The sequence below is a fragment of the Dasypus novemcinctus genome, chromosome 25 (assembly GCF_030445035.2).
Source record: "Dasypus novemcinctus isolate mDasNov1 chromosome 25, mDasNov1.1.hap2, whole genome shotgun sequence".
In the NCBI taxonomy this organism is placed as follows: domain Eukaryota; kingdom Metazoa; phylum Chordata; class Mammalia; order Cingulata; family Dasypodidae; genus Dasypus; species Dasypus novemcinctus.
The window spans coordinates 55,892,131-55,902,519 of record NC_080697.1 but is presented as its reverse complement, the minus strand read 5'-3'; the positions used below and the strand labels follow the sequence as shown (position 1 = coordinate 55,902,519).

Here is a 10,389-nt window from a genome sequence, read left to right as displayed (position 1 = left end):
GAAACTGTTGGCTGTGGAGCCAGATGGACCTAAGGGTGAAAGCCCAGATTTTACTGCATCTCCATCTCCTCACCCCCAAATCCAGATCACCATTCTTCCTACCACATGGAGTGGTTTGATAGGCAGCTGTAAGACAGCACCATGCCTGACACAATGTAGGTGATGAGTGGATATTCACTGTATCATCATATGTCCTTCACATTAAAATGATATGTATTATGTAATTACAGAAGTTGAACAAAATAAGCAAAACCACTATCTCATTACACTTGCATGTAGAGAGAAGACACATGAAGAATTTCAGAAACATTAAACATGATAAAAGGTGGTATAGAATGGAGGAGCTGGGACATGATTGTAGCTTTTCTGAAGAACAGGGAAAAGGTCACTCTGGGACACTGGACACTTAGAATATTGGAACATAAAGACAGAGAACCAGGCTCCTGGTGTGGAAGGGAGCTCTGCTCAAGGGGCTTCTGGTGAGAGCAGAAGGACCAGGCTGGAGTTCACTGTAGTTTGTTTCACATCTTGGAAGGACGCCAGTGCACAGTGAAGAACACTAGCCATTATTTGCACTGTTTAATGCTGAATCATTACTTTTGAAAACCAAAAGTATTTATTATGGAAATTAAATGTTGGTACAAATTTGATATTTAAATTCTCTTAAGAAATTTATATTGGATAATAAATTTATTATGCCTGACTTGTTTTGAAAACTTCTAATACCTTAAATGGCAGATAAACACACTCAAGAACATTAACAAATTTATTAATACCATTATATCAAATCTGTACAAAAGTGAACTTAACTTTCTTCTCTTTTGTCTTGAATTTCCTCCTTTCTAGGATTTTGTAAATTTACCAGACCCAAGAGGAGGTAAGATGAGGTTGCAGTTTTTGGTGTCAAATAGCTGACTCCAGTGCTTGGTTGTGTCTCTAAGGGGATTCAAACCCCAAGGACAGATTATTAATTTCAATAACAAAAATGTTTTCTTTTTCATGTCATGGCAGTCTTAAATTTAACTTTTTTATTCCCACCCACTTGTGGATTTTGAGTGCTGTCTGCTCTCTGTGTCTATTTGCTGTGCATTCTCCTGTGTCTATGTTTATTTACTTTTTGTTTCCCCTCCCCCTTTGTGGCTTGCATGCTGTCTGCTTTCTGTGTTCATTCATTGCATGCTCCTCTGTGCTCTTGCTTGTCTCCCTTTCTTTTGTTGCATCACCTTGCTGAGTAGGCTCTCCGTGGTGCTTGCAGGATGGGCAGCTCTCCACAGAGTGTGGGTGAGGCTGCCTTCACCAGGAGGCCTCAGGATGGGAACCCAGGACCTCCCAAATGGTAGACAGGAGCCCAGCTGATTGAGCCACAGCCACTTCTCTTTTATTAAACTCTTAAAATTGAAAATGTGCCTTTCCCACAAATAGGGTGCTCTTTAAATTTTGCTTGGCAGTCAGTTTGTGAGTGATTGTCTTGTCATTATGATATGCTGACTTAGTTCATTGGTATTATAAACACATACATATTTCCCATTAGCATTTTATTAAAATTAATAGGGGTGATTATAATGAATAGAATTAATATCTTTAAAATGGTGGAGAGTTGAAACCAGATCCTTTCTAGGACATTGGACTCCCTCATTTATCTTTTTGTGTCTAGGGGGACCCTCTATTTCACTAGTTATTGGTATCACCACATTGACCTGCTTCTGAGCTCTCCTCTCTGCTTATTAATTGAAACCATGAGGCTGGTAAGCTATTCCTACTTAGAACGCTTCTCATTTTTTCTTTGCCTGTGATTCACTTAGGCTTTACTTTGCTGTATCCCATTTATACACATTGAAAAGAATTGTATATACTGAAAAAATTTGCATAAAATAAGAAAAATATCCATGTATATCAATGATTTCCCACTAATTAAATTAATAAAAGTGGAAATCTATTGTATCTACCTTTCCTTTGAATCAACAACCACCTTTTCATAAATTTTATAGTGACATCCCTGTTTTGAATAGCATTATGAACATGTAGAATTCTTTAGATTCAAACTGATCAATTAACCCATAAGTTTCTTTTTGCTGTTTTTTGTTTGTTTGTTTGTTTTTACAATTGATGGCTGATGGTCAAATTGTGGCTCACTGGGAAGCAAAGGCAGGTTCCTCTTAATGTAAACCATTCAGGACAGAATTCACAATAAACCTGGACAGCACAGATAAGCCATATGCCAACTCAGACAAACAAATAAGGAAGGCCAAACACACTGAAGCTAATGCTTTAACTTTATTTTGGATAGAGAAGTAAGAAAAAGCACAGAGTATAGAGAGCAAAATCGGTCTTTTCAAGATCTTCAGACTGGACCTTGCACTATTTTGCCTCTCAGTTGACATGGCTCAGTGGCAACACTGCAAACCGAGACGTAAGCCAATACAGATCCCGCGTAGACGCTCCTTGGACTGGCAGCGCCCAAATCTACAAGTGCAGGTCATGTTCCGCTGAAGACCTGGGAAGAGAAGGGGCATGTCAGGCACAGTGTTCCTGAGGGGGAGATGCAGAGCAAGACCAGGGATGTTGCTCTAAGAAGTGACATGTCTGTCTGCCACTAATCAACCAATATACACCGGTCATAAAAGAATGGAGAGAATTCACATTTGTCATAGACAAAAGAAATCTTACTCTGAATTGCTCATGAAGGATCATCAATCATTTACAGGTTTATCACATCCCCTGTGATACAGTACCCATATTCACCATTACTCACCTCTCATTCTAACCCATCTACACACACCAGCTTTTGAGCCCTGCCTGCAGGTGCTAAGGAGCGATGGAAAGAGGCTAGTGTAGCCTCTGACCCTGAAGCTGCTGAGTCTCCCACTCTCACCTCCTGGAACCCAATCCTCTGGTGTTCCAAGCACCTTAGAAGAGTCTCTAGCTTGAAGGCCCATACTTTCTAATGCTATCGTGGCTTCATGGTGGCACCTCTGGGCTCTCACCTGCAGCCTCTCGGGTGGCCCTTTCATCCCCCAGAAAGGAGATGGCCATATCGTGGTCCTGGGCCTCAGGCTCCTCCTCAGCGCTTTCTCCAAAGTGCTCAGCGTGGGTCAGGAAGGCCAACAGGAGAACAGCAGAGAGGACAGTGAGGGCCCTCATGGCTGAGAGTCACCGGGGGTCAGACCAGGACAGGAGAGCAGGGGGCTGAGTGTGGTGGAGAGGCAAGAGGTTCACTCCTGCCTTTATAGGTGTGTCAGGACCTAAATGTGTCAATACCTGAGGGTGGGGTGGCCAGCCCATGTTCCTCCTGTTATCTGAGTCACTTTGATGTTCCTCTGATCTGCTTCTCCCTCTACTTACAATATGCATCTATTTGCTTGGTGTCCATGTTTGCTTTTCACAGGTGATGATGCTGTTAGGACCTTGATAAGCCTTCCTGCTACTCCTCTGTTCAAATATTTATGAGTAAACATATTTGTGTGTGTATGCCTCTAGAAAAAAAGAAAATGACTACAAGGGGGCAATTATCAAACTGCATTGGGCTTTTCCCTAGCAACATTGGTTACTAGGGGCCATTTTTTAATTTTATAAGGGAAAACAACTTGAATATGGAATTCTATTTTGAGGCAATATATGATTCAGATTTATGGGTGCAAGTAGTCTTCTTTTTGCATATTCACAGACAAAGGAAATGTATAGTACATGAATATTTTTGAAAAAAAATTGCTCAAGGATATATTCCAATAAAATAGAAAAGAGTCCAAGGAAGTAGAACTAGAAATAGAAAAACAGAGTTGAAAAAAGACTCATTAAACTGTCTATATTTTGTTTAGATTATTATTCCATTAATGGTTGATAATAAGGTTAGACATGTTAATACTGTTGTTAGGAAACATTATAAACAAAGTGGATTGAATTAAAACATTTTCTGAATTGCCATTTGGAATTAAAATTCCCCAAAATCACAACAAAATATGGAAATTTAATAAGAAGTAGAGAAAGAGGCAATTATGGATAATGATGAACTCAATATGAATATACTTGTTTAACGATATGTTGAAAAGCTGCAATATTGACCATTGGAAGTCTGTATAACTAGGATATATAATAAATATAAAGATATAGTAGAAGGAAGAAAAGATACGAAGGAAGGAAAAAGGAAATCAATTCATTCTCTTTAACCAAGAAAGAAAATGTCAGGAATTATAATAGAACATGCAAACAAAATGCCAGGAAGGCCGTTCACCCCACCACCTGCTTGTACAATTCCCTTTATCATCATTCCATTGAAAGTTCCAGGAGGGCAGGGACCTGGTCTGCTGAGATCTTTGTGCTTGTCTGTGTGAGTTTGGGAAGGTACTGTTCTGCCCTCAGCTTTCTTTTTATTCTTAACTTCATCTTCATTTTGTTCTTGCAAGGATAAAAAAAAAAAAAGTGCAAATTGTTTAGAGAAGTACCTGACAACTCAAAATATATTCCTGTTGTAGTTATTGTTTTTGTTATCATCAGCATCACCTGCTGAAATGTAAACACTAAGGAAGTGGTTGGCACCAAGAAGAGGTACAGCCATGCCTGGAATACACAGTTGAACTGGTGAATGAACAGCAACAATTGTGGCCCAGTGCCCAAAATGTCAGCTTTCACTGTCTGGTTGTGTGGGCCTCACTGTGCCCTGTTGATTGTGGACACCTAGTTGGCACTGTCTCAATGCACCATGCCTTCCCCTTTCTTTCACACTGTTGCTGAGCTCTGCGTACACAGCTCCTATTGCTTCGTGAGCTGAGCTGAGGCGGGGTGGGAGAAGGAAGTGCATAAGGGCAATTTATTCCAGTATGACAGAACCCCACGGTTTCCATCATGTGTGTCTTCATCATCCAGATTCCTCTTTTATAGGAAAAATTTTACCTCAATTTTTCTTCATCCTTCCCTAGTCCCCAATTTATTTGGGTGTAAATTCTGGAAAGAAAAATGAATGGCTAAAAATTGTAACATCCAGGTGTTTAACAGGTAGAATCTAGCATCCCCACAAACCAGAAGGTGCCTGTGCACCTGTGTGTTTGGGATCAAGTCACTCTGAGCTCACCTTTCAGCCTTAAACACAGCCCTGCCTTGGAACCTCCATTTCCTTGGCTTCTTTTTGGGAGAAGTATTTCTAGGCTCTCTACTGGCATTTTGGAAAGGTATTTAGTGTTTTAATGTGCTTATGAGTAATAATTAAGAATAAAATACCTTTTTTTGCAGCAGCAGCAGCAGAGCATCCTTGGCCTACTGTCCTTGACATCAAACCTGCGGTCATTGAAAAGAAAGCCTAAGATGCACACTTCCCTCCTCCACTTTGACTTACTCTTGCTTCTCCTAATCCAGGGCCAGGACAGTAGCAGCACAGCCACTCCCATCTGGAAACCTTCTTACAGATGGCATGAATTCCCATGACCTGTGACTTAGGAATTCAGGAAGAAAATGAACATGGCTGTGCTGAGAAGTATGGGAAAAGGGTCATGGTATGAAAGGAGAGATTAAGAGGTACAGAAGGTGCTTTTGGAGAAGTTTGTATTCCAGCCTAGTCCAGGAAACAAAAGATGCTCAGCTGTGCCCCGTGTGATGCTAATGGTCAAGCTCATGGGGAAGGAGCATTTATGGGCCTTAGCAAACATGAACAGCGGGTGTGTATGTGGAGCTGCTATTCCTAGACCAGAAGAGTACTGGAGGTTTGAGCCATCCAATCCCACAGGCTCCTTCACCCTCAGCAATGTGCACATCAAACATCCTGAGGCCAGACCCTTCTCAGGAGCTTATTCGTCTCTGATCCTGCACCTCTGACCTGTATCATATCAGTGCTGGCATCTGCTTGGCTCCTGCTCCCCATCCAGGATGCTGACACCCAGGTGGTCCACAGACACGAGGTACATCACTCTCTTCTGCATTCTCCCATGGCCCTGAGGCCAGCTGAGCCACCAGGAAGAAGCTGAGGTTCCCACCAGGAGGGGCCCTGGACAGAGGGCAGAGTGTGGCAGCTCCTCAGCTCTGGTGGCTTCTGGGGAGTGACCAGAACCCATGTGAGGTGTTCCAGGCCCAGGTGTGCCCTTAATAAGCCATAGTGTCATGAGCAAGTGACTGGCCCCTCCAGTCTCTCTTCTTTCCTATAAGGTGAGGCCCTTGGAACAGAGGCTCCCAGCAGCCCTTGGGTTGCTAAAGCTGCTAGCTCCAGAGTGTACATGTGAGGCTCAGCAGCTGCAGCACAGAGACTGAGGCATGTCTAGTAGAGGAGCTCATGGGCTCTGGGGTCAGCATTTCAGGGTATCCATGTCAGAGTATGTGCTGGGTCATGTGTGCATGATCATCTGTGTATATTTGTGGGTAATGAGGGGTGGGGGTTGGTAAGATGGAAACCTTGGCCTGTTGTGGGTGCAAGTATGTGTGTCTCTGAGTGAGTGTGGGTGTTACAGGAAATAAATGAGAGACCAAATGAGGGAAAGACCCACATCCGAGTGACCAGCCTATGGCCAGTTAAATGTCCTTTTCCTGCTCTAACAGGACCCATGGCCTAGATGTCCTGGAGGCACTGATTCTTCCCTGGACTGCTCCATGCCATGAACCACCCACTCACCACTGCCCCCAGGGCCCATGGTGTGCCTGACATGCCCCTTCTTTCCCAGGCCTTTAGGAGAGACCCTCCTGCCACTGCAGATCCTGAAGGTGCAATGGCCTGAGCCTCTGACTCAGGGGCCAGCCCCTGCAGGCTCTGCTGCTCTGAGCTCTGCCAACAGAGAACCAAAGCAGCACAAGGTTCCACCTGAAGGTGTGGAAATAGCAGTTGTACTTCACATCTTTCTCTCTCCAAATCAAGGTTTTGTCATGAGCTCAGTGTGTGTGAATGTTTTTAAATTAATTTTTACATGATATGGTAAGTTTATATTCTTCCAGTCATTGATAGATAAGGTCAATGCTGTATCATCCACCATATGCTTGACCCCTGATGATGCTCACCTATGGCCCAGTGTTGGTCCATCGGTGGCAGTGTCCTCACTCATTCTGGGTGTAGCTACAAGAAAGAGGGAGGAGTGTGGAGACCCATGTGGGAGCTTGAAGTTTTGTCTGAGCAAAAGTAGGAAATACCATGATGAGCCTTTGAGGTGGTAGGAGATGCTGGCATGAATTCATGGACAGCAGTGGTGGTGACACTGGGGACACTTGAACTCAGTGATGGGTAAGGCTTTTCCACTGCCCAGCCTCCTTCCCATACACTTATATCACCCCAAGCTTGTCTTCTCACAGTCACCATCAACATCATCATATTATTAGTGCTTTTTAAGCACCTCCTCTTTCCAGCACCTGTTCCTGATCATCACTCAGTTAATCTCACCAACCACCTGTTTAGTAGGCTCTATTATTCACTTACAAATGAAGAAAATGAAGATCAGGATGGTCAAGTGTAGCAGTTTGATATAACTGATGAATTCCTAAAAGAAATATTGGATTATGCTTGTACTCTGATCTGTCTCTGGGCATGACTGAGCTATGATTAGGGCATTGCAATCCCACCCCTTGGTGGGTGGGGACTCACAGATAAAAGGCATGGCAAAGGACAGACTTGGGGATTTCTGATGTTAGAGTTTGATGCTGAAGACCCAGGAAGTCAGCATGCAGAGGAAAATAAAGCAAGCCCCAGGAATGTAGGAACCCAGGAAGCCTGAACCCTCACAGATGTTGGCAGCCATCTTGCTCCAAATACACTTTGGTGAGGGAAGTAAGTTATGCTTTATGGCCTGGTATCTGCAAGTTCCTACCCCAAATAAATACCCTTTATGAAAACCAACCAGTTTCTGGTATTTTGCATCAGCACCCCTTGGCTGATAAGACATCAAGTATTTTGATTACAGCCTGCCTGATTAGAGGCAGCCTTGGGGTTTCATCTGTGGCCCTGTGATTCCAAAATCTATACAGTAGAGCCTTTGTGAGAATGTCTCCCCACCCCCACCCCCCACTGGTGGAGCTGCAAGGGGCATCCTAGCATGTCTTTCTGTGGATATATGTTGTCATTAATTTGGAGAAATACCCTGGTTTGGAAGTACTGGATATAAGGTAGGTATCCATTTTATTTAATCAAATTGAATCATACATCCAAGGGAATTGATAAATCTGAATCTGTAGGGCAGGCTGTAAATTGGAAAGTTGATGAAGATGATGTTGGATTCCTCAGGACAAGCTGTCTGTCTGAAGTAGGGATAAAGAGTCTCCTTCCTGACTGCTGAAGTCCTTTAAGGTCTCTACCTCCTTTGTCAATGGTAGTTGTAGTCAGCCACAGATGCAGTCAACTGACCCATGATTGAGCCACCTGTTAAATACTCACAGTAACTGTCTAGTCAGGCTTGCTTGACCAAACAACTGGCCACCATAACCCAGTCAAGTTGACTCATGAAATTAACCCTCTGCTCTTCAAGTCTGATGCAATAGTTACACCACTCCCCCAGCAGAGCAAGAGCTCCAGTTCTCTGCACCTCTCCTCCCCCACACTCAATATTGTTAGTCTTTGAAGTTTAGGTGTTGTAGTGGCTTCTCACCTTGGTTTTAATGTTTGCTGTTCCCTAATAACACTGTGAAGTATCTTATTTGTCACTATATCATAATTTATCAGGATATATATCCTATTTTGTGCATGCCTGTTCAAATCTTTTGTCTTTTTTCCCCCCAAATTAGAAGTCTAAGACATTTTTGTATTTATTAGTTTATTATATAATATATATTCTAGGTACAAATCCTTTGTCTGATACCTATATTAAGAATACATTTTATCATTTTGTGGCTTGCCTTTAATTTTCAGGAGCAGAGATTTTAAATTTTGATGAAATTGGTGATGTTTTTCTTTTAATATTGTTTTTTTGTGTGTTCCTGCTAAGAAATATTTGCCTATCACAGGTTGTGAAGATTTTTCTCCTGTGTTATCATCTTTGAATGTTATTATTTGAAACCATCTCAGTATCTTGAATAAAACCATGACAATTTCACTGGTTCAAGCTTTTACACTTAGGGCTATACTCCACCTCAGGTAAACTTTATATGTATGGTGTGTGGTAGGAGTTGATGTTCATTATCTGTATATTTTTTTGGTTAGATATCCTGTTGACCCAGCATTATTTGTTGCAAAAGTTTTCTCATCCTCTCTGGGAAGGGTGGTTAGGGAGGAATTGTTATGCTAAATAAATTATTTCACCTGGGGTTCTCTAGACTGTGGTCAATCCCATATAACAGCACCCTAAGGACAGCCTTGCTGGCTTCCCTTGACCAGGTTGAGTTTCTCACATTTCAGCTGCCACCTCTTGTCCATCAGCACTCAGATGCCTTTGTAAATCACTGCAATGTGCTGCTTACTGGGAAGGGCAATGTTCTCAGGAAACCACTTTACCAAGGCTGTGTGGTGTTCACTACTACTCAGTAATTCCATAGATATGTGTGATTTTATGTTATCTGAATTGTTCATTTAGATTTTCTTGGTGCTACCTGAGGAAAAGATCTTCGATGTACTCATATCCTAAATTGGAAGTGGAATGTTTTCCTTTGTATTTTCAATGAAAACCAGGGTGATTTTGCTCATTCAGAGGCCCACCATTAACTACTGGAAGTACATCCCAAACTAGTTTAGGAGAGGACTGGGATGTAATTTACTCTTAGGAAGAATTTGAGGGTCATAAGAAGACCACTAGAGGAGAGGGAAGGTTGTAATTTTGAGCCTGGACTGGTCACGACCAGAGAGCAATATCCCAGGTTGGAAATGCTGATGGAGTTTTATCAAATGGTAGGATCAATCGATTAGACTTGTATTCAGTTGTCTATTTTGTGGTGCTCTGTAATTCCCACCTATTATATAAATCCTGCAATTTAAAACATCTATTACACATAACTGCTCTGAGTTACTTCTTTTCTTCAGAAGGGGAAGCGGAGAATATAAGAGCATGTGCTGAGTGAGTCAAAGTATGTTGGACAACAGCAGCTGTGGTGGAGGACAAGGTGAAGAGTGACTCAGTAAATCAGAAATTTACAGAAAGGTTAAAATAGGAGGAATGTGCTCTGCAGAGGACTCCTTGGAGGTATCAGGGCAATTAGAGCTTTACCATGGGATATGGAGGAGGGATTCATTTGATTTTGATTAATAAAAAAGATCAGTCCCTTGTAATAGATGTCCACAACTTTACCTGCTCCTGTATCTCTGTATCTCTTTCTTTTGGAAAATATCTGTTTTACTCAGTGTGATTCTTGGAGGGGGAGGGGTGTTAATCAAAGGTTCTTTGCCATAGGAGGAAGCATGTGGCACCAATTACCAATAAAAATTCTAACCCTATGAGCACAGTGATTGTTCCAGGTGTGGGCACCTGGGGCCAGTAGGACACTTATTATAAGGATGCTGAGGTG

General features: G+C 42.4%; 1 long non-coding RNA gene across 1 annotated transcript; it reads right to left on the bottom strand.

Annotated features, from left to right (window-relative positions):
• Window positions 1-2,259: 2,259 nt before the first annotated feature.
• On the bottom strand, window positions 2,260-3,202 carry LOC101417219 (uncharacterized). Its single transcript, XR_011647433.1, has 2 exons — window positions 2,985-3,202; window positions 2,260-2,494 (listed from the first exon to the last, which is right to left on the bottom strand). It is a non-coding gene; the product is annotated as an uncharacterized lncRNA (long non-coding RNA).
• Between the last annotated feature and the right edge of the window lie 7,187 nt (window positions 3,203-10,389).